We start from the raw sequence: 24,099 nt of genomic DNA, 5'->3' as shown, positions 1-24,099 counted from the left end.
TTATATTGTTGCTTGGTTAATTTTTCTAAGTTGGAAAAACTGAAAAACTACTGTCTGACAGGGGGACTCGACGATTCCATTCATGAACTCGATGAGTTTATATTATGACTCGACGAGTTCATTAGTCTGTTTGCATTTTTTTGGGGTTTTTTTTTGCCAGAATTGGATTTGGATCATTACCTTAAACTGTTTTGTATCATAAAATCTGTTTTTTAACTAGTAGTGATTATCCTCATCCAATTAAAAGATAAATTGTCGAATTATAATTTAATTACTAAATTATATGATAAACTAATTATTAGTGTAATTTGATTTGAAATGATCTTACTACAAGAATTCTATTATGATCAAATTGGTAAAAGATAAGATGATTATTTTATTAAGTTTAAAATTTGATCTAAATGTTTTTTGAAGAGTTACAAAACTTTTTTTTAAGTTTTGGGATTCTAAAAGTTTTTTTTTTGGAGTTACAATATTTGTCATCCAATTTGGAACTCAAAAGTTTTTGAAGCGTTTCATAACTTTTCCTCAAGTTATGGAACATGAAAAGTCTCATTCATCATCTTCACTAAACAATTAACTTCTTAAGTTATAGAATTCAAAAAGTTTTCAAGAGTTACAAAACTTGTCCTCAAGTTTTGAAAGTTAAAAAGTCACAATTATGAAACATTGAATTCTAAAAACCCTAGTAGTTTGAAAGGTTTTAAAAAGGTGTAACTCATGGGTTCATAACTTAAAATTAATTAAATATTTTTAATTTTGATTTATCATCTTGATGTTTTGAATAGTTCAAATCACACCCTTATGGACTTTATTAATAGTTGATTAAATTTTTAATTAAAAAAGTATTATTAAATCCATAATCATATGGTTTAAGTTTAATTAAATTAAGAGTATAATTTATTAATAGATTAAACCATCAAATATTTTAAAATTCTAAAACACACCCTTATACTACATAAAATTTAGAGTTTAATATATTATATATGTATAAGTAAATGTCAGTCTTACCGTTAGTAGGCCTCATTCACAAAGCCAATCTATAAGGGGTATAAGGAAATTGCCTATAAAATGGCAGTTGAATGGGTGTCCACTCTCACCCACCGCTTCCTTGATTGGCAGAGGGTCGTTAGCCGAACAGGTAGGATAGGACACAAACTCCCACTTAAATTATGATGAACATACAAAGTAACTAAACATTTATAAATTCCCAATCTTAGTTACTTAGGAAAAATGTGAATTTGGTGTTAACCCATGAAATTGCACTTTGCACCTTGCTAAGTCATTAGTGGAGCGTGTGTGGTTAACTGACACACTAATTTGGGACTAGCAAGGGTGGAAAAGGGTAGTTTGATGTTAATCATGGATCAATGGAGTGTGTGTGGTTAATCGGCACATTGATTAGGTGATATGTAACATCGAGCGTACCAAGCTAATTTACATGGTTATTCACACCTTGTTTGTGATCCTCAGCATCCCGGTCGCAAACTTGATGGGCATAATCGAGATTAAACATCTTATTGAAAAGTCCAATGAATCTCAAAAGAATCTAGGAATTTCAATTCATTTAAAACTTAATAATCAATTTCGTTTTTCATGGTGGAAGTTAGTAAAACGTCATTTGCCTACCTTTAAATATTTTGCAATTGGATTACGGCATCCTCTTCCGAATTGTAAAATATTGTGTTGGTTCCTAGCCTTAATATTGCATTTTGGGTGTTATATTAAGGAATTAAATCAACTAACTTGAATTTCTTCCCGAATCTCTTGGAAAAAGCTTTCCTTATGAAGATGATGTCCCACAATTGGATTGTGGAAATGGATATCATGTTTCATTTCCTCCACCTCCTCCAATAATTCTCCCTAACCCACATGTTCAAAGACTTGAAAAGTTCAAGGTCACTCAAACCATATTGGCAAGCAAACACTAAGATGGAAGGTCTGTGTGTGCACATGTCTTGGAGATGAAGTCACACATTGACAGGTTGGGAATGTTAGGAGTCGTTGTCTTGAGGAAGTAGGTTGTTAACTTGGTTCTTCAGTCACTTCCTAAGTTATATACTGAGTTCATTAAAGGTTACTATATGATAGACCGCGACATGTCCCTTATTGATCTACCTATTTGCTAATTGTTTCTGAATCGACAATGATTTGGCGCATTGGTAAAGCAAATTCGATTGGAAGATCTACTTCCAAAACTTCCATGGGTAATGACAATGGAAACATTGGAAGTCCAGAAAAGATTTATCTTTCCAAGGGAAAGGGAAAGGCTAAGTCTGAGATTGTCCCATGTACCATTCTAAAAGAGTCTGTTTGCTTCTATTGTCAATAGAAGGGGGATCGGATGCGAAGCTGTCGTATCTACCTGAAGGACTACAAGGATGGTAAAGTCAAAATGTTTCACTCTACTTTAGGTAAGTCTATTATCTAACTCTATTAAGTTCCTGTTTGTAGATTCTTAATACATGATGCGACAAGATTGCATTTTGATGTGTTTGTAGGATCTAAAAAAAAATAAAGGAAGCTTAAACGAAGAGTACGTTGAGTCTGGTTCTATGATCAGATTTGTGAGCTGCTACTAGGAGTTATGGTAGGTTGCTTATGAATATGTAATAACATAGTTTTCATTTGTAATTGCATTGTAAGGACAAGTTTTCCGCGTTTTATAAAAAAAAATTAAATTTTGTTTTATTTTTATCCTTGCAATGGCATTGGTGAAATTGATGTTTGTGTATTTCTATTGTTACCAATATTGGAAAATGGATTTGATTCTTTAGTTTGTGCTAGTGTCAAAATTTACCAAATAAGAAAAGATTCTCATCACCCGAGGTTCAATTGGATAGAAACTTGGAATCATTCGATTTGCATCGTATGATGAATGAGAACCTTCATCTTTGGGAAATTAGGACTAATTCCTTGTTCACATGTATATGTGAGTCAAGTGAAGGACTGGGGATTGGGTGCACATAGTTATACACTGGTCAGGTCCACCACAAAGAACAACAAGACTATTCGTCATGATTTACTAAAGTTAGTAAATATGGTTATACTTAGAAGATTAAGTGTAAATCTGAATCATTGAAGAACTTTCAATGTATAACAGAATGATGAGAAGAATCAAATTAGGCATAAAGATAAATGTTTCTCCAATCTGAAAGGAAAGGAGAGTACTTTAGTATCGTATTTTATGATCATCTTAATGATTATGAAAACCATATCACAATTGATCCTCTAAGGACACCATAGTACTTGTGCATGGCTAAGAAGATGTATCGAAAATTGTTGAAATGGTTAAATTAATTAAGGAGAGTCACTTCGTTCGAAAATCAAGTCTTAGAGGCATTCTCCAAGATTGTAACTTGAGTGACATATCTTAAGTAGGTTTATAACACATTTGTAATTGGTAGTTGTGATGTCTTGGATAAGACAAATGTCAACTAAGACCAATTATATGAAGTGTTATTCTTGATAAGAATCCGGACTAACTCTTGAATATTTGTTTGTCAATGAATAGTTCTTGATAGAGAATCTTATATATCAAGAGGTCAGTGGGATTCTTAAAGATCTTGAAAAGCTTCCAGAACTAATAAAGAATAAAACCTATTGTAAATCACTAGCCTATGACTTGAGGTTTTTAACCTATCGTGTTGACATATTCTTGTTTCTGTGCCCATTCCAGTTAAAGTTGACTATGCATGTGAGTATAATGAGTTCTCAATTGTTTGCATAAGGCAAAGCACCTAGATTGGTGAAAGTTCATTGATCAGTAATGGTGATCTGCTCAACATCTTAGAAGCCATGTTAGGCCCTTGTGCCGCCAAGTGGCAAGAAATTTAGATTAAACAAGTTTAGTCCATATGAGTTTGAATTTTTCATAGACCTTGTCTTATGATAATCATAGATTCACATGGATAGGAACACATACACCATTAGTCTAAGTGACAAATGATTCTCTCTGCTTCATGAAAATGATTATGAGGAAACATTTTCACTAAGTCGATTTTAAGGAGATAGAATTTGTGATATTTGCATTCTTAAAATTCGATTACGATTATGACATCCCTTTTCATAGTTAGTATTTGTGAGAAATGGAAAATAGTTAAACATTCGGGACTTATTGTTGTAAGTTCTGAAATAGTTTAGACACACATATGAGCCTTCTTATAAAAGGTGTATGATCTTAGATAAAGACTTATCGAAACATCTCGTATCAGAAATTTGAAATTTTTTAAGAAAGTCAATAAGCATTGTTTTCTAACAATCCAACTTATTTCTGGGTACATGTCAAAGCTAGTGGAAGCATAAGTCATATGCTAGTAAAGAAATGATTGTTATGCTGGTGGGACCATAATCATTATGGTAAGTGTTGCAAGTTAGCAATACTAATTATAGAAAACAAAAGTTTCAATTCGCAACGTTTTAGAGTTTGAAAAGTTGTTTTGCTATAATTAAGGGAGAGGAACTCATACTTCGTTTCAAGTCTAAAAGCTTAGATTGAGATTTTAACCAAATTTAGTCAAGGATATATATATATATATATATATATATATATATATACACACACACACACACACACACACACACAAACACACCATGTTGGAATGCTTCAACATTGGAAATTATATTTATGGAAATATTATAGCAAAAGAATAGTCAAGTATCATGTCTTTATGTAAGAGACTAAATCGTATCCTATCTGCTTCGGATATAGGATCGATTGCATATGCTATAATATTCATGTGCTCTGAATTTTCCGAATGCCAAAGGTATTAAGAGGGAAATATGACCAGAACCAAATATGACTAAAGTAGTTAAGCAACTGTCATGGACAATGTAAGTTTCGCTAAGGATTGATCGCTTGAAGCTGGAAGTATAGTGATGAATGGACCATATTGACGTTATTATGAATAGACATGATTCTATTAATAATGAATTTTCGTATGGAAAATATGGAAATGTTTCAATATTAGGAGTTGGATATTAGGAATCTATGTGGAAGTTAGAAACTTTTTTGCAAGAAGAATGTTCAAAGGAATGTACTTTGAAATTGAGACTTCGCTTCCATGGAATTGTTTTGTAACAATCTCCAAAGGAATACTTTTTAATATCGTTAGCAAAGTCTCTATGAATTTAGTACCATGACATTACAAAAGGTTATATTGCATGATAGTTTAGAATCTAACACATTCTAGCAGTGACAATAATTTGGTATTCTTTGATGGGTTATACACAAAATAACATCCTATGTGCTCATGCAAACCCTAAAGCTTGGATCTAGGTTTCTCTATTATACATGCAATTCATCTAAGACTTATAAGCCCTAGATCTACCATACACATTTCTAAATTTAACATATAAAACAAATCTAGATGATTACTTCTTCAACAATGGCTTGAATCTTCTTCTCTTGGAGCTTAGAGTCACAAATGTCACTCATCTAATGGATTGCAAACACCACACAAGCAAGAGGATGATATTGGAGAGAGGGGAGAGGCACAATTTCGACTATGAAGACTCTTAGGGTTTCAAGTGGCCGAAAATTGGATGCCTTAGGGTCTTATTTATACTGGTGCTGCTAGGGTTTCAGCCTAAACCTTAATAGACAGCTTAGGCCTTAAGCAATCCAATGAAGCTTCTGGAATAAGGCCCTTATGACCAAAAAAGCGAAGGTACTGATAAACAAGTTTAGACTGTCTCACAACTTTGATCCCAAATTTTTTTTTTTTTGTTAAATTTGTTCATAGTTTTCCTTTATGCAAAAATTTAGGGGGAGAATTAAAAAATAAATCAAAAATCAAACAAAAATCAGAAAAAATAAAAAAAAAATAAACAAAAAAAAATCAGAAAATTCAAAATAAAAAATAGTGTTATATTCTGTATTATTTCTTGTTCAAGAAAATCAAAAATCCAAAAATATTTTTATTTCTGTTTTATTTTTTTTCAGAAAATATGAAAAACCCAAAAATATTGTGTGCTAAGTTTTCATTTAGTTTTGTTTTGTCTTGAAAAGTGATTTAAGGTATAAATAAGACTCATGGAGACTGAAACGAAGATTTTCTGAGCCAAGATTTCATCAGTGATCATCGAAGAATTCTCATTCGAAGGAGCAAGAAATGAAGATTATTCTTTCAACATTCAATTATTCTACCCCAGAAGCAATGTGAAGCAGAAATTGAAGATTATGTGATGGATTGCATTGAATCCTCCTCAATCAATCTGCTACTATCGTTGTACCTGCTAAAGTGATCCATAAGATTTGTTCTCTCTGATGTTCTCTTTGAAGATTCTCAAGCTGAAAGCGCTATCTTTCAAGAATCAGTACATCAAGCCTCCTCACCCAATGTGCGTTCAAAGTCAAATTTTTGAAGAAAAGCCCAACTGCTCAAGATGAAGTCATTCATTGAAGATTCATATGTTCATCTTGATGCTGTGAAGAAATCGAAGATAAACGCTGAAGCCAATCTCCAACAGAAGATTAACAAGAATAGTCAGCTACTTTTTAGGGAGAACTTGTTGGGTCATTTAGAAAAGAAAGTTATAAACAAGGGGGAGATTGTTGGGTCAAAAATATGGTTTATAATTTACTTTTCTAGGAAAATGTATTTTTGTTTCTTGGACCGTAAACAGCTTGGTGTTTACGGCCGTAAACCCATTCACGACCCGTGTTCACCAAGCCCATGTTCCCTATAAATATATGTGTAAGGGGTGAGGAGTGGAGTGATGAGAACAAAAATACAAGAGCTTAAGTGTGTGCATTTGAAGGTGTTCTAGAGATAGAGAAAAGAGAGTGTGTGTTAGTATGTGTGAATCTTGTATCCGGATCTTCATTCATATCAATACATACAAGATTCATCATCTTCTTCTTCTCCTTCTATTCTATTTGATCTGACATCATCAGTTTGATTGGAATCCGCACGTCAAACGGATATGATTGATACTCAAGCAGATTGGGAACTTACAGTAAAAACATAGTTGGAAAGTGAATATATAAAAATGATAAATTGCAAAAAGATGATATCTAGGAAACGATTTGTTGACGATTATATACAGATGTAATCTTTATCAAGTTACCAAAAAATATGTAAGTATTGGTTTGATTTTAGGAGATTTAGATGAAAATTCTTTACATGTAGATTTATCTACCGATTTGGTAAAAGATTTTAATTTATCTATTTAATCTATGGATTTGTATGTAGATTTTTAGGAAAAGTAATAACTGATAGGTAGGATATGATTAAATCTTTTAATGATAAACTATATATCTCGTTTGAATTAACATTTACTTCCTTTCTTAAATTAAATTCTTCATTAAATGGAGATCAAAGGTTATAATTGTTAAGCTGCTGATTTTATGAGATTTGATATAATCTTTATTATGAAAATTGAACGGGTATTAAATGTAACAACGTAAATTACCTTTAAACATGTAACAATTGATGGAAAAAAAAATAGTTTTTATCAAAACTTTGATAGATGATGTCATAAAATGTTGTAAGGATGGAAAATCTATAATCAAAATACAATTAATGATACTGATTCTTTAAGATGATGTTATAAGATTTCCTTTATTTATATATATATATATATATATATATATATATATATATATATATATATATATATATATATATATATATATATATATGATTCTTTTTTAATGGACTAAAAATGTACAATGGAATTTCTATAAATTGACGTATCTTATCAAAATTTCAAAAATTTAACTAAATACGAATCCAACGATATCAAATTTTCAAAGATTAAACTAGATAAGAATCCGACGAGACTAACCACCAAATCTTTAATTTAGTCTTCTTTGGTGTGATATATGGAGACGAGAGAGAATACCAAAACCCATTTATAAGCAAAAGAAAAAATACTAACCCGGCCCGATAACAACATTATCACGTGCATGTCACGTGTAAGTCAAAAGCTGGACCAACACCACCAAAACCAGAGCACGCATTAATAATCACATCATCTTCATCGGTACTGCGCCTTCATTAACTCCGCCATACATTGATCACGCCCACCCACCACCACCTCCTCCCCCTCCCTCCACAATCAAATGGATATCGGAACCCCTACGCCGCCATTACTCTCCACTGAATCCAACCCAACCACTACAGGCATCAACATTCCTGAAGTTTACAACAATGGCGGCACTGTATCACACCAACACCACCAATCATCTTCTCCTTCCTCGTCGACATCTTCAGTAATAATAGTAATGATTGTTGTCTCTTCCGCCATTATAGTCTCAGCCGCCATCTACCTCCTCATCCGCTTCCTCTCTCGCTGCTGCAACCGCTCCTTCCGTACTACCTTTTCTCCAGCTGACGACGTCGTCTCCGACAATAGAAACGAAAACGAAAGCGTGCGTCATCACGTGATTAGTGTAGGTAATAATGGGGTGGAGTCGCTCCCGCTCTTCACGTTTTCTTCACTCACCGGAAATATCGCCGGCGGAGACTGCGCCGTGTGTTTATCGAAGTTTAAAGGTATAGATCAACTCCGACTGCTTCCATTATGCTGTCATGCGTTTCACGCACAGTGTATTGATGCTTGGCTTAAGTCTAACCAGACATGTCCGCTCTGCCGGTCGACGGTGAACCCTACCGAAGACGATGTGCTTAACAAAATTGTTGCGGCATCCGGCGGTGCCGGAGGTAGAGTCGGCGGAAATAGAAGTAACAGTAGTTTTCGCATTGAGATCGGAACAATTAGCCAGCGTCGAGAGCCATCTGATTCAGCCCGTAGGTCCTACTCCGTTGGCTCGTATGACTACGTGCTCGATGACGGCTACGAGATTTCCGTCGAATCAACGCACCGGAGAGGCATTTCCGACTGTACTTCAGTCGACAAGGATTCTACAACTCCGGAACCGCCGGGACAGAATTTGGCAGCGGAGGTGGCTGCAGGCGGCGGCAGTGGAAGGCGTAATTGGATGCGAGATTACATGGACCGTGTTTCTCATTCTCTCTCTTCACGTACTCAGTCGTTCCGTGGTTCTGGAAGGTTCTTTACCGGAAGCAGTCGCCGGAGTGATATCGTCGACGACTTTGAGGCAGGTCATGGTAGAATCGGAGAAGAGATTAGCGAGCTTTTCCGATGGCTCTCAGGGGTATAACTGTAAATTAACTTACTTTTTAGCTATTTATGGAAACTCCATTCTTTGCTATTACCACTCCGAAATTCGTTTAGGGCAAGAGTGGATTTAGCAAAGAGTGGGATTTTGATTTTTTATTTTTGATTTGTAATTACGAAAATCATTCTATGATTTTCTATATTTATTTATGATGTTTAAAGTTAACAATGACAATCTTTAATAAGCTTAAATCCCTTAAAAGTATTATACCCTTAAAATCATTCTATGTGATTATTAATAAGGTGTATTGTTTTTATTGCTTGATATATAAATTATTATAATCTAAGTATCTCAAATTAGATTGACTTTATAATAGGACTTTTATTGCATAAATTATAAATTAGATAAATCATGGTTAGAAAATGGTTACTATAACTTGGTGGCACATTATTGGCGTATAGTTAGGAAAGAATCAAGAAAATCTCCTTCAAATTTCATTATTGCGTTAGTAAATTTGGTTACCTAAAATTTTCGCATTTATCATTTAGTCAAGTCTATAACTTATTCATCTTCAAAATTTCAAAATAACTTTTTTTTTTTTTAATTCTATTTAAATATATATATATATTTTTTTAATTGTTATTATAGATTATTATTATATTAATATATTTTCTAATAATACTAATTGTTTACAAAAGAAATGAACAAAGTATATATTAAACTCACGTTCATAGTTTTGAAATTAGTGTTTATTAAAACTAAAGACATGCATTAAATTAAAAATTCCACATGACAACCAAACATTCCATGATTCCAAGTGTTGTTCTCGTATGCCGATGGATCTTTTGTCATGTTGGGTGTCTCCGATGTGCTCAAGTCGTGGGAAATTTTCAATTATCCATAATTCCATCTTCTTCTTTATCTAGTTATTTAATATTTATTTATTCTTCTTCCACCAAAGAAGACATGATCCAATAATCTTTAAAGTTGATCATTTTCATATTTAACGATAACAATCTGGTCCAATAACATTTTAGACTTTTAGTTGATTGAAGTTAATTATGGCTTGTTACTGAAAGATTGTAAAATATATACACGTTTTTTGGACTGGGAAATATAGATGCTAATTTCATCTGATCGATTCATTTTACCACCTTTAAAAAAATACTGTGTTAGATAAAATATATGTATTTTTGATGCACAAATTTATAAATGAAAAACTACGATTTTTTTTCTAAATATTTTCTCTTTTACGGAACAAAATTAAAAATCTAGCTACAATAAAACAAATGAAATTAGATGTGACTTGTGAATGCAAGATTGTCGAATACAATCGTAGAGTTGAGAAGCACTTGAGGCCCGATGAAACTGTATGAATTCAATGTGATAGTTGTCTTTTTTTTTTTTCTTTTTTATTATTATTATTATTATTTACATAAAATGGATTGTCCAGTTGAGGACTTGATGTACGATTCTACATTAAGGTGTGACTTGTGAATGCGTATGTAAGATTGTCGAATACAATCGTAGAGTTGAGATGCAATTTATGGGGTCAAAACTTCAAAGTGTTGATCGATGATTTATAAATGGAATTGGGGTCTAGAAAACTCGAACGAGGATGACTCAAGTCCTCACCTTCTTGGTAGTTGGTCCTTTGCTTAGGTGTTTGGTCTTTGGGATTCGGATTTTGAATTAAAAAGAAATGATAAGGGAAATTAAGTACTATAATTCTAATATGAGATGTCCATTTAGCCAACTCCATTTTAATATTTATACAGGATATGCTATAAATGGAGTGAATCATTAATGTCGATACCAATCATTTTAATAAAAAAGATTAACGGGTACGGATCGTTAACATGTAAATGAATCACAAATTAAGATCTAACTCTTATAATTTTTACAGGTTTTGATCGAATCAGGATTAAAATCCGTTAGGTTGCCATGTCTAATTATAACAACTAATAAGAACAAGGACAAGCTTATTAGGTTTTAAGTATTTGCAGAAAATCAACTTAAATATCTTTTATTGATCAAAATAATCAAATTCGAAGAAGAAATTAATAGTTTGCTATAGTGAAACTATTGTTTATGATAGCTGCAAAACTATTTAACCAATGATAAACTTGTTACTATTTTTCTTTTGTGTGATTACGCGATGATCTATTTTTAATTGTTGGATCCGCAAAAACATAATCTGATGGTAATCCTAAAAGCAATAGCAAAACATAAACAATAGCAAATGTGTTACCTAACAACAACATAATTTTACATTTTTTCATCGTCCCATCCTCACTAGAACAAACACCCCGAATTTGTAGGTTCTCAAAATATTGTGGTAATCAATATATAGCCCACAATGTTAATGAAATTGCAGTCTAGTACTACAGATGTATGAATTGTACGATTTTCTCTTATGCTAGAGATAGATGTTGCTCATAACAATAAAATAGCATTCAATGAGATTGAACCACCCCGCACCTATATAATGATAATTGACCTGACAATTATTTTATAAAAGAAAGATCGTAAAAAAATGAAAAAATAATAACCACAGGTCATCTAAATGTTAAATCTTGAAAAGAATCAACCTGAGGTCTTTTTTTTTTTTTTTTTTTTTGAAAAACTAAAGATTCATATATTTAGAATGTTCTAGCAAGAAACTAAAAACTTAATCAATGGAGACCGTAACCAAACATTCCGATTAACATTTTTTTGGAACGTCGGAAAATTTTATTAAAAAACTAGCAAGATGTCATAAAAAAATATGACAATAAAAAAATGGCAGAAGCTGGATTATGAAGCCAAGAGCTCCAATTAATTTTGGCTTTACTACACCTATAAAAAACCCAAAAGAAGGATCTATAAACAATATCATCGAAAAGCATGGATTTCTTAGGTATAACCATTCCAAAAACTATTGAATTACGAAAATTGTACATGCACCAGAAAGATTTCATAACCAATAAAGGCCTTTCATTGACCCTTTCTCAAAGCAACATAATCTTACCACTTAATAAGGGTGTGAACGTTAATCTGAGTCGAAGTATGAATTCCCCACCAAATAGCAATGTGCGGCCAAATCTCCATCAACTCAGTACAATTTGCAAAGAGGTGATCAATAGATTCCACCGAACGGGAACATATAGGGCATAAAATCGAGTCCACCACGATTCCCCTATGAGATAGTCTCTCTCTAGTAGGAATACTGAGTAACTGAATCATCCATAAAAGAATATTGATATTGATGAGAACCTAATTATTCCATCTACTCTCACCACCACCAAAGTGAAGCATACTCCCATCTAAGAACCAACGAGCAGAGGAAACAGAAAAAGTATCTGAAACATCTATAGCACAATCCAATCTATCAGGAATCGAATACAATTGAAAATCTTGCAAAAGAGAAATAAAAGCATCCCACTACTCCTGCTCAATACCACCTCTAGGACTACATCTGAAAGTAACAGGATCCCACCCCAAGGTCAGACGATCTCTAACTACAGCTTGTCTAACAGTATCCAAAGCAAAAATTCTATGAAAAGTTTCGGCAAGAGGGGCATCCCTAATCCACAAATCCTGCCAAAAATACGTATGGTTCTCATCACCAACCCTGAGAGGAAAGGCGGACTGAATATCGATACCCTTTTCCCGCAATTGAGTAAACGTACGAATCACTCCACATCAAGGTCCCGATTCGGATCTCCTAGGGGGCATAGACTTGTAACCTCCATCTGAGTCGTACAAAAGATTTGATAATTTGAACCCATAAAAGATCATGACAATGATAGAATCTCCACCACCAGCGTAGCATCATGGCCCTATTAAAGGAATATAAACTCCCAATACCCAAACCACCCTCTACTTTGCCGCTAAAAGTCTGTCCCATCTGACCCAGTGTATACGTCTCTCATCTAAATCTGCTCCCCAAAAGAATCTAGCTTGCATCAACTCTAGAGACTTAAGAACCGAAACAGGAGCAAGAAAAATCGACACTAGGTAACTACTCAACGAACCTAGAACCGACTTAACCAAAATAACTTGACCACCAAAATAAATGCATTTAGCCTTCCATCCTGACAATCAACTCTGAAACCGATCAAACACAGGAGATCAAACAGAGATACGACACATATTCTGACCAATTATAACAACGAGGTGGATAAAAGGAAGATCAGAAACTGCACACCTAATCATGTCTTCAACACTAGAGACCTGAGATAAAGGAACCCCCACACCAATCAATTTGCTTTTATGCAAATTGATTTTAAGACCCGAAGCCATAAAGAAACAACAAAGAATCCGAATCAGACGATTCACATTCTTAGGATCCCAAGAAGAAATTAACATAACATTATCAACATATAAAAGATGAGAAATCTTGATGCCTAAAATAGAGATCCCTCCAAACACATTAGCCATATGAGCTCTAACCAAAGGCACATGAAGACCCTCCATCACCAATATGAAAAGGAAAGGAGAAAGAGGATATTCCTGTATCAAACCACGATGAATATGTAATTCATCGGTAGGTGATCTATTGACCAAAACCGAAGCCCTAGATATTTTTGATAACTCCATAATCCATCCACGCCATAACAGACCAAACCTCATAATTTTCATGATCTCTAAAAGGTAGTCCCATGAGAGGGAATTACAAGCCTTCTCAAAATCTACCTTAAGAAGCATCAGGGAATTACCAGAAGATTTACTCCAAGCCACTACCTCATTAAGGAGAAAGGGACCATACAAAATTTGTCTACCTTTGACAAAACCAGACTGCTCCAAACTAACAACATTAGCAATTACCATCACCAATCTATTAGCTAAAAGTTTACCAATAATTTTATATTGGCACCCAATTAGACTAATAGGTCTAAAGTCTCTTGGAGTCTTCGGGTCTTGTACTTTGGGGATAATAGTAAAAAAAGAAGCATTACATCCATTCAGAATAGAATAATGATGAAAAAATGCATGACAAATGCCTCAACGTCCTCCACTATAAGATCCCAGTAACGCTTGAAAAATCCAAAAGTAAATCCATCAGGCTCGGAGCCTTAGAAGACCTACAATCCCAAACAGCCCTTTTAATCTCATCACGGATAAAAAGGAACTGCAAAAGTCAACCTGATCAATATATAAAGTACTGAAATGAGTGGTGTGACAACCCGAAATTTCTATCATGTACAATAGATCAATTCAATCAAAGTTATACTCGTTTTGCTATCTTTTAGCACTGTTTAGGGTCTATTTGAGTGTTCTAAACCTAGTACAATCAAGGTAAGAGCCTAGAAATGGGATAATTCGATGCATATCAAGCAAATCCGGGCCAAACACTCCAACATATGGAGTGTGCGGCCGCACACTTGAGTATACGGCCACACACCCATACACTCTCACCTATTTATATGACCATTGGTCATTTTTGAATACTTTTTCCACTCCTTCAAAGCTGGAACTTGTTTCTCTATCAAGTACCATCCAAATCTTCATCTCAATCTTCATAAAGTAAGTAATTCTTCCTTTTGATTAGCTAATACATGACCTTAACTAGCCTTCCCCTTTGATTTGATCCATGAAAACACCTATTTGGTGTTAGATCTTCAAAAACACCAAGAACACATACTAAACTTTTTGGACTTTAACTACACTTCTAAGCCTCTAAATCGGGTATACACTTGCAATAGATTGATATAAGCTAGGGACCCTTGAAGTTATGCATGAAAAACGCCTTTTCTCATGATCTTCAAGTGTGTACGGCCGCACACACCATGTACAACCATACACACCCTTTTTAGGTCCAAACATGGCAATGAACTCCATATAAGGCTAGAGCATGAAGTAAGAAACCTTCCTAGATGAGTCCTAAGGCCTTAAACTACGTTTTGGCAAACCTCATGGGGAGTGTGCGACCGCACACACACAAATATGGTGTATTTTGACCATACACTCCCTTGTAAAGTCATACACCCCTTATATACAATCATATATGGTTGTAACACTTCAATATGCGTGTTTACTAGTACCTAAGGTGGTTCAAATTCAATAAATAACTGTTATAAGCACTAATTGTATACATATATATATATATGTCATTATATGGTTAATAGGATTCGGTTGTGCTCAAGTCTCCAATTGACACCCAACAATCCTATATCGATCTTTCATCCGAGTTACTCACTACAAGTGAGCTCATACCCCTTAATCAACCTTTTAAATGATTTTAAATTCTTTTATGGGGGGGGGGGATACAAGTTGAAATATTCTAGTTATTATATTAATCACATGTGATTAATAACTAGAACAAACAGATACATTTTTTATTACTTTCAAATTGTTATCAAACTTATGGATTTCAAATACTTCAAAATGTTTATCAAACTCTTTTACATAGTAAACTCTTTATCAAACTTGTTACTTTATGCCAAACCTTTTCTTTTACAACTTTCAAAACTTATATATTGCCAAAACCATGTTTGATGCATATATAGTTATATAAGTAACGTTTGAAGGACTTAGGACTGATAACTCACTTTATTTCCTGTTCCTTGTTTGGTTGTGGAGTTAGAGTACCCTGTTGTTTGTCCGAGTTTCGTTTGATCCTTAGTTATATATTATGTATATATGTATAGATATAAAAAAAATTTATCTCAGTTCAATACATTCAGTCATACAAACAATTCTACTAGTAAACTATAATAGGTATAGTTTAGGAAGATACTACATCATTACTTCTAGTACAATGAAGCATACAAAGAGTCAGTTCATTCATGAGTCAATACATACTATTATGAGAAACTATACAAATATACTATGATGAGAAACTAAGAGAACTTACTATTATGAGAAACTATACAAGTATACTATGATGAGAAACTATACAAACATAGTATGATGAGAAACAATTAGAAAATACTATAACGAGAAACATTACATACACTACACTATACGAGAGCACATACAATACTCTAGTACACACAATGCATATACAAGTATACTATAACATAAATGTGAACCACTATTTCGGGGCATGTAATCACTACAATGGCTCGATTTGTATCCAGAGTCTCTTGGAGGGAGAGTGTGAATTTGCGTATACATATATAGTGGATTAACTATCCTACACCTTGCTGCTAGCTACAGTGGGACTTGTAGGTGTACGGGTGTCAAATGTCATTGCTTCTGATGTCTTTCATCGTCGTGTTTTTAGTCGATAGTATGGTACAATCAAATCACATTATACCTTCATAAATAGTTGGTTTAAGGTAGTTAGTACAACAGTAGTTACTATAATACAACACTACCTTCATAAATAGTTGGTTTAAGGTCGTCGTGGTAGGGGATATATCCTCGATATCATTTGGGATCTCATCGGTGTCGGCGTTTAGATCGATATGAGTCTGTGCGTCTGACATGTCAACGGAGCTCAAATTGCGAGATCGTTTGGATTAAACCTCTGACGATGTAGGCGTTTCATTCCACCTTGGATCCACTCGTAACAGCTCTCATGATTTTTCAATTTTGAAAACATGTCTCATTTCGACCCGATATTGATATTGTTCCTTAGCAGATTTGAATAAATCGAAGTCGTTGGTTCCACTTTGCTGTTGCGTCTGAAGTCGGTTGTAAATATCGTTGAATTTGCTGCATCGCTTAGTTATTTGACCCTATTTGCTGCTCACCATGTCATTGTTGCGATACAGATTTTTCTTCAAAATAGCATGAAACTTGTCGCGCACCGCCCTCCAGTAAGCTCCTTTCTTCATTCTATTTCCGCGTAGTTCATCTTTTGAAGTAGCACATCAAGCCGCCGTCAAAGCATATTGCTCATTCGGTGTCCACCATTGTGGAACGTCTGCATTTTCTGTTTCTACCACTATCGACTTCCCTTTCAATTTTCCTTTCTCATTCCCTCTCCTACTACCTCCCGCTTCCACTTTAACAAATGGTTGTGTTGTATGCGATTGTTGGTTGGTTGTTTGTTGCATCGATCAAAAGTAGGGAAAATATTTTGTTATAAATTTGGGTTTTGACTAAATAAATTTTGTTGAAGGTAATGTGAGTTCGGAAATTGCACTGGTGATCATTGAGACAATGAAATGTTAAAATAGTTTTCATAACCTGCAAATCCGAGAAGCGATGTTGTGTTTGGTTGTGTGTTTGGGTTTGATGATGGAGGGGGTGGGGGTGTTCGGGTTTTGCTCCATTTTTTTTATTAAAAGAAAGTATAAAGTATAGAGATAATAAGAGAAAGATGTAAAAAACTTGAAGTAAAATGAGTATTTATATAAAGCAAAAAGGGTAAAAAAAAATTATTTAAAATGTTGATCATTGCAAACGGTCAAATCCCAACATATACATTTTCCCCGTTTTAATAAGTGGTGACGGGCACAAGAAATGCCATAACGTGCTGAAATGAGAAGAGGGGGGGGGGGGGGGTTGTCTCGTCATAACGTTCTTGCCGACGTCCAAATCAACCACTACGAAAACGAGATGCGCCCATGCCGAATGATCTTATAGGGGATGAAAGATTATATTTAAAGTGTTAAAATTTTAAGTGGTTAAAAATTTGTGATATCTAAACAAACATGGTAAGTTAATGTCTTAATGTATGCTTATTTGTATTATTATTATTATTATTATTATTATTATTATTATTTTTGAAAGAAATTATGGTAAAAGTGTATCCCTTATTCCTATGTTAGTCAACCAAAGTTAAAGCTCAAATGTGCACACAAATCCTCTCTTTTTGACGTTTGAAGACGTGATTTTGACATTGCTACATTCTTTCCTTCTTCATCACTTGATTCTTGATGTTACGATTGGGAGTCTCATAAAATAGTAATATATTTTTTTTTAATTTGTCTCATTTGTCTTTTTGTCTTTTTGATGCATACATAATCATTATATTTTATAATATTTTAATTTAAAACATCTTAATGTTATTTACATGTATTGTCTTTATGTTGTTATCATTGTGATTTCATATACAAAAAACAAATTTCATTAAGGTAGTGCTTTTTCTCTTTTCTTTTTTTCTACAGATCTGCGTGGCCTCTTCTGTCTGCGCCGTGCAGACCACGCGCGGACATTAGTTTTTGTAGACTGTTTGTTTTTTTGAAGACTGCAGACATAAAAATGTTTGCGCGTTCTCTTCTTGGCGCAGATGTGAATCATAGTCTTCTAATATTTTCAGACATTTTCTAACCTAAAAAACACATATATCTTAATTTTTTTCAAGTTTTTTTTTTTTTTTAATTTATATTTTTTCCAACTTTATTAATGAAACACAATTTGAAAAAAAAAATTACAAAACTTAAAAAAAACGTTCGACAATACAAACATATATTTTTGACAAATTTATAAATAAAGATTTATTACAATAATAGTCGTTGAAGTTGTTTATATAAATATGAAAAAAAAAATCATAATATATTCTTATATTTTTTTTCCAAATTTTGTAATTCATTATTTAATACAGTATCGTCAATTTTCTCGAGAAAATATTTATGGTACATTTTTAATGGATTTAATTGAAAAAATCGAAGTTTATTTCCATCCATTTATATATCAAATTCTTTGATCACTAATTATAATGTTTAGTTATAACTTTGCAACCAAAGTTGTTAGTTTTTATCAAATATATACGTTAATTCATATCATTTTTATTTTTATTTTTTATATAATAATACATAAAAGTTGATCTAGATTCGTTAATTATTTATAACAAAGTCATAAAAATATTAACAAATCACTTTGAAGTTACAAACAATCAGTTTATTTAGATTTCAGTTTATTTTAGTAGCCCGCAGATGTTAAAAAAAACAAACAATCTTCTTTTTTCAGACTGCAGACGTTTGATCCACCTCTTCTACTGCAGAGGTCTACAGACGTGGTCCACAGACTGCAGATGTTTTGTCTCAGGAAAAACAAACAACACCTAAGTGTTAAAATTCATATTACCGAAACAATACAAATCTTATCGTTAAGTATTCTATAAATAACTAACATAAATATGTTTCACTTAAATCGTTCGATTCTTATTTACATACACTCCCTTTATATTGTTTTCATTAAGGTAAAATGACTTATAAAGATAATAATATTTCAAAAACGTTTAAAAAACACTATCTAAGTTTTGTCTGTTTAACAAATACCATCCAATTAAGAGCTTTGTACAAAAAACACAAACGAAGTATACCTTTTGTTCAAATCTCACCTTGTGGTAACCTGATGATTCAGGTGAATGGATGAGTTGGCATATTTAAGTTGAGTCGAATATTTAATTGATGAGTTGGTATATTTAGTCAACAATAAATTAGAAATAGTCCACCCTAACGATTTATGTAACATTCATAAAATTCTCAAAAATTTTAAACTTGTAAGATCTACTCCAAAACCATCATTGTTTACAAATTGTTTTCAAAATAAGTTCAACATCAGAGAAATCTCAAAATCGTGAAATAAAACACGAGGAGGTGCACAATCATGCTTTCACATTCCCGTGATCCTCTGAAGTACCTGAAACATAATAAAAAACTGTAAGCCTAAAGCTTAGTGAGTTCCCACAAAATACTTATACATAGCAAATCGTACAAATATAATAACAACATACTATGGGCCCAATCAACCATCGGGTTGGAATACCCCATGCCCGTTAACCATCGGGTTAGAATGCCAACATACTATGGGTCCAATCAACCATCTAGTTGGAATACCCTAGGCCCATTAACCATCGGGTTGGAATGCGAACATACTATGGGTTCAATCATCATCGGGATGGAATACCCTAGGCCCTCAACCATCAGGTTGGAATGCCCCGACCTGTTGCTTATGCACAAAGCAGTGAAGCCTCAGCCACCAACCAATCATGTGCACATAATACAGATAAACATATTATGTACCAGTCAGCAAACAGACAAATAAATTTTACAGATCACTAAGCATAGCAACATCCTATCTACCAGGATACCGATATAACAAATCACAACGGTACTTAATCATGCAATAATCTGGATAACAATCTATAAGGGCCGGCCTTGGTGCCTTCGATCCAACAAGTACAGTGAGGAACACTCACCTCTCAACCAGTGTAGAATTGATAAGGTCTGACTCCGAACCTCAGCTCCCGACTCAAATGCCTACAACCACCGTGTGACCAACTTTATGCTAAAGCCCAGGGGTGGATTTGCTTTATGTTGAAGGTAAAAGGAATGGACCCGCTTTATGTTGTAGGCAAAAGAGACGGACCAACTTTGGGATGAAGGCTATAGTTTGCATGCTTGTATGTATTGTGTTGTTTATAGTATTTTAGGCAACTCAATAAGCTTTGGCATGTTATAATTTCAGGTGTTTAAGATGATCATGGGAAGACGAAGACAAGAGTGCACACACTAATCAACATATTTCGTATATTGCGATTTCTTGTTTACTTATCATACTCTGATTTTGGGGTTTGGTTTTATGAAAATGACATTTTATCTTATTTTAAGAATGAAAAAATTATTGTGAAAATTAGGTCATTACAAAAACTTGAAAAAATGATGTTTTGTCATGTATATTTTTAAGTCCAACATCCAAATAATGTTTCTAGAATAAACAATTTGAACTTTAGGAAAGTACATCATTTTAATGTTTTTTGATCGACATCATGAAATTTAATAAAATAGTCAAACAAACATAACATTATATTGTATAAACATGAAAAAGAAAACATATCATTCCATGTTTGAAATCCATAATCCGATGAACATGTTTGGAATATATTTTTTGGAGTTCAGTATACTCATTTTCATCCTAAATCTAATGATAGGAAAATAACCTAAGGAAACAAAAGTAGATTTTGATTAAGGGGCTTTTTGACAGGATCTAATTTTTAAGATCTGAATTTTTAGAGGTCCGAATTTGTAAGAGGGTCTGAATTTTTAAGATCTGAATTTGCACATGCCGTTTGGTTGGAATCTCTGAATTATTGTGCTGAATAATAAAAATAACCATTTTACCATTCTCTATCATTTCATTCGATTATAACATTGTACTTTAAAAACTATAACAAATTCTAGCATTCTAATCGGGTAGAAATAGGAAGTACAATGCTATAACGACAAAAATGACCATTTTCCCTTTGAGTTATTTTTAACAGAACCTTCACTTTCGGTGAATAGCATCAAAACTTGTAAAAACATCAAACTTAAAAAAAAAACACCATCAATATTAACCAAAACAACATCAAAACTAATAAATATGTTCCATACTTGCTCTCATACTAGTACATCTTTTGAGGTAATCATTAGGGCTGACAATTCTCGACACGACACGCGACACGACACGAAATAAATGGGTTTGGGTTGAGTTTTTCAACCCGCCAACCCGCTAACCCGCCAACCCGTTTATTAAACGGATCTTATATGGGTTTCTCAAAAAATAAACGGGTTGACCCGCCAACCCGTTTATATTCTTAGTAAAAAAATTATTTTATTTTTAAATGTATTTATGTATCAAATATTAATATTTAATAAGTATTATATAATATATATCATTTATTCATACACCATTTGACTGTTTTGACATTATAACTCGTGGTGGATGGTCTAAGGTCAGAAGTCGTAACCTATAAGGCTAAGTCTGTAACATGTATCTATGAATGTTTTTAATTTCCATTTAGATGTTTATGACTTAAATATCTAAAATTCGGACCCACGAACCCAAATCTGACCCACGAACCCGCCAACTTGTGAACCCGTATAAATAAATGGGTTGGTGGGTCATATATGGGTTTATGTTCCAAACCCGCCAACCCGTGACCTGTATATTTAAATGGGTCGTGTTTGGGTTGACATATTTTGACCCGCCAACCCGCAACACGCCAACCCAAACACGACACGATTGCCAGGCCTAGTAATCATGTCCCTAATACCTTTTAAAAATCGGTTATCAAGACAACAGTTTATTCAATACAAACACACCTAGTGTCAAATGAGAGCTGCATAAAAGGTTATTAATTTTACACAAAATAATCATAAAAAGAGATTCAAGTATGAAGCTAAAATGAACAACATTCAGCAATACATAAACATATATTCTGAAATCAACAAAATAAACACCTTTAATCCTCATTCTCGTACCATTTATCTCTATCAATCCTACAAATTCAGAAAATGAACACAAAATTCAACAAATTATCACATAATTTAGCAATACATAAACATATATTTCAGAAATCATCAAAATCAACAATAAATTTAAGCAAAAACCAAGACCAAAATCGCAACAAATCAGCAAAAACAACAAATCAAAACCAATTTAGCAGCAAAATCGCAACCCATCTAAACTTGTTATGCTTCTTCTGTACAATATATCAGCAAAATCGTAACTTACTGTTTTCAATACATCGGTAAAATCGAAAAAAAACAATATATCAACAAAAAACGAAAAACAAAACAAATACATGTGGTTGAGAAGGCCGGAGATGGCGATGCGAAGGAGCGTCGACTGTTCTTCCACTGTAGATGGCGAAGTAGAGAGTGACACAATTAGATACGAGAGACATAAAAAGCTGGGGGCATTAGAGGTCTGTAAGGGTGGCGAAGACCGAAGAAATCTCTACTGGAGCGTCCAACTATAGAGAAGAAAGAATGTGGGAGGTGGGAGAGAACGACGAGTTTAGGTTAAGGGCACATGGTGTCTTTTTTTTCATATGTGTTTTCAAATCTCACCAAATCAGTCGTATTTTACTTTTTCAGACCCTTTTAAAAGATGTAAACAAACAACGTCAACCTTTCAGATTGAGTCCTAGCCCCTTTTAAGACCTATTAAGTAGTAAACAAACAACCATTTACTTTCGTTGGCTAATTCTCCATTTATTTTTAAAGTTATATTTTTAACAGACTTAGACTGTTAAAGCCCATATAAAAATCATAACTCTATCATACAACCTTAATTCTTGATTGTCTTTATATTGACGAATTCCTATTCATGAGATATTCGATTCTCGTTTAGATAATTTTTCATAATAATCAACCGATTTTAATTTCGGTTTCTGTGTCGTATACTATTGCATTGAATCTTTGAAAAAATACAACTTCCTGATTTGAAGTCAGATTTGGACGTTCTTTAAATGCACGAGTTCTCTTTTACGACTACTACGAATCTCGTTTAGATTACTTAGGTTAATAACCAACCTATCCCCGATTCATTATTTACAATGCGCATAGCCGTGATGGTTTGATCACGAAACTTCGAACATACATTACTTCTTTATACGAAGTCGGATTCAAACGTTCCTTATATCTACAAAATCACCATCATGACTACCACCACTTTAACAAGACTGTTTATTCTAAATAATATTCTATCGAAAACGCTATTTTATCGCTTATCGATATATTTACGAAAAGGCTTATAATATGTTGTCCGTAACACACACGATTAATGATTTCCCTATTGGTTCAAATTATATTAATTATTATTTTTTATATCTTAAATGTCTAGCCTAAATTTGCGAGTGTTACAATTTATTTATTTCTCTCAAATTATTTCTAACTCTTTTAGCTCATAAGGGCACCCCTAAAAGGACTTTGTTATTATTCCTAAAGTTATACCAGTTATGACATTAGACATATATTACCAACAAACCATACCCATGATTACCAATTCTCTATTTTATGGAAATGTTTGGTTGTTCACATCCATCGGAACCTCTAGAAACATAATTGATAAATTTCTATGTATTTCCCTCTAGGGTTAGCACTGCCAATAACAATAACCAGCTGCAAGAAGTTTTGAAGTGATTGAATCTAAATTTATTGGATAATTTATCACATTGCTTTATTAATTTGAAGCTGCAAATAAATTTGGAAAATAATCTTACTACGCAACTTATAGGGACGAAAAAGTATTCACAATGATGGTTGTCTCCCGTCTTAATATAGGTAACCGATCTTGTGTTCGTCATTTTTGAATTGTATCAATATATATTGAATCTTGAAGAATCTTCCCCCTTAATAGCCGAG

General features: G+C 33.4%; 1 pseudogene; it reads left to right on the top strand.

Moving 5' to 3' along the window:
* The first annotated feature begins 8,008 nt into the window (after nucleotides 1-8,008).
* On the top strand, nucleotides 8,009-9,316 carry LOC145041792 (E3 ubiquitin-protein ligase ATL4 pseudogene; annotated as a pseudogene).
* The last annotated feature ends 14,783 nt before the right edge of the window (nucleotides 9,317-24,099 follow it).

Source organism: Lactuca saligna, chromosome 4, assembly GCF_052625555.1.
Source record: "Lactuca saligna cultivar CGN05327 chromosome 4, ASM5262555v1, whole genome shotgun sequence".
Lineage (NCBI taxonomy): Eukaryota > Viridiplantae > Streptophyta > Magnoliopsida > Asterales > Asteraceae > Lactuca > Lactuca saligna.
This window is presented reverse-complemented; position numbering and strand designations above follow the sequence as displayed.